The 1589-nt window shown below is 42.2% G+C and overlaps 1 non-coding gene across 1 annotated transcript; it reads left to right on the top strand.

The window, feature by feature from the left end:
* The first annotated feature begins 861 nt into the window (after positions 1-861).
* On the top strand, positions 862-968 carry LOC135150018 (small nucleolar RNA R71). The gene has a single exon (XR_010288373.1). It is a non-coding gene; the product is annotated as a small nucleolar RNA R71 (small nucleolar RNA).
* Positions 969-1589: the final 621 nt, after the last annotated feature.

The following is a 1589-nucleotide window of genomic DNA, read 5'->3' as shown; positions in this document are numbered from 1 at the left end:
GAAGGAAGTTCTACTGGAATTTCTTGCGGTTCATCATCCTGATCTTGTACTAATGTTGAGGTTGGCCCTGTTGTAGTTTTTCCAGATCTCAGCGTAATGGATTGGACTTGCTCTTTAGGGTCCCTCTTACCTGGTACCTCTGTATCACTAGGGAGATTCCCCTGTGGTCTGCTTAATAAAGCATTAGCTAACTGACCGACTTGTGTCTCCAAGGCTTTTAAAGTTACTGCCTGACTCTTGTACATGAGTCTTAGTTCTTCCATGTCAGTCCTTTCGTTAGCTGATTGCCCATGATTCTGAAATCCCGGAGGGTGATATGGCTGTTTAGGTGCATACTGTTGTGAAGTTCCAGCCTGACTATACTGTTTAGGTCCCTGTTGAAATCCTTGTTGAGGCTGATTATAACCCTGATTATTACTCCAGCTGAAATTCGGATGATTTCGGTTGTTAGGATGGTAAGTAGCTGGAGCAGGCTGTTGACCTCTCTGAAAGTTGCTCACAAATTGTGCTGATTCACTAGAAATGGCACACCGATCAGTAGAGTGAGTACCAGCACATAATTCGCAAATTGAGATTGGCTGTTGAATTCCTTGGTTAGCCAGAGAATCGACTTTCATCGTGAGAGCCTTAAGTTGAGCAGCAATAGCTGTAGAGGTGTCAAGATCAAGAACTCCGGCTACCTTCCCTTGAGTAAGTCTTTGAGTAGGGTTCTGATATTCATTAGCAGCCATCATTTCAATAAGATCATAAGCTTCTTCATAACTTTTAGCCCATAGCGCACCTCCAGAAGCAGCATCAAGCATAGGTCTGGATTGAGGTCCAAGACCATTATAGAAACAGTTTATTTGCATCCAATCCGGCATGCCATGATGGGGACACTTCCTTAGCATCTCCTTATATCGCTCCCAGGCTTCACAGAATGTTTCTCCTAATTGCTGAGAGAATTGAGATAGAGCATTTCGTAGTGCAGCAGTCTTTGCCATGGGGAAGAATTTAGTGAGAAATTTCTGAGCTAGATCTTCCCATGTAGTAATAGAACCAGATGGTAAAGAATGCAACCATCCCTTAGCCTTATCTCTCAGTGAAAATGGAAAAAGCCTTAGCTTCACAGCATCATCAGAAACTCCATTAAATTTGAAAGTGTCACAGATCTCTATAAAATTACGTATATGCATATTAGGGTCTTCAGTAGGAGAACCCCCAAACTGTACCGAGTTCTGGACCATTTGAATAGTTCCTGGTTTGATTTCAAAGGCATTGGCTGCGATTGCAGGCCTGACAATGCTTGACTGGATATCATCGATCTTTGGCATAGAGAAATCCTTCAATGCCTTACTGTCTGGTTGTGCTTCAGGTTCTGTCATTGTTTCAGAATCAGAAGAAGAAGATGAATCAATTGCTTCCTTACGAGCTTTAGAACGTGTTAGCATAAACGCGACTCAAGTACCTGAAATAAAGAAAAGAAGAAAAGTGAGAAGAGAATAGAATCCTAGTCAGTGAATTTTAATGCACACTGATGACAAGTACATAAACTAAATTAATTAACACCGAGTCCCCGGCAGCGGCGCCAAAAACTTGTTCGCAAAAAT

The sequence above is a fragment of the Daucus carota genome, chromosome 1 (assembly GCF_001625215.2).
Source record: "Daucus carota subsp. sativus chromosome 1, DH1 v3.0, whole genome shotgun sequence".
Taxonomy (NCBI): domain Eukaryota; kingdom Viridiplantae; phylum Streptophyta; class Magnoliopsida; order Apiales; family Apiaceae; genus Daucus; species Daucus carota.
This window is presented reverse-complemented; position numbering and strand designations above follow the sequence as displayed.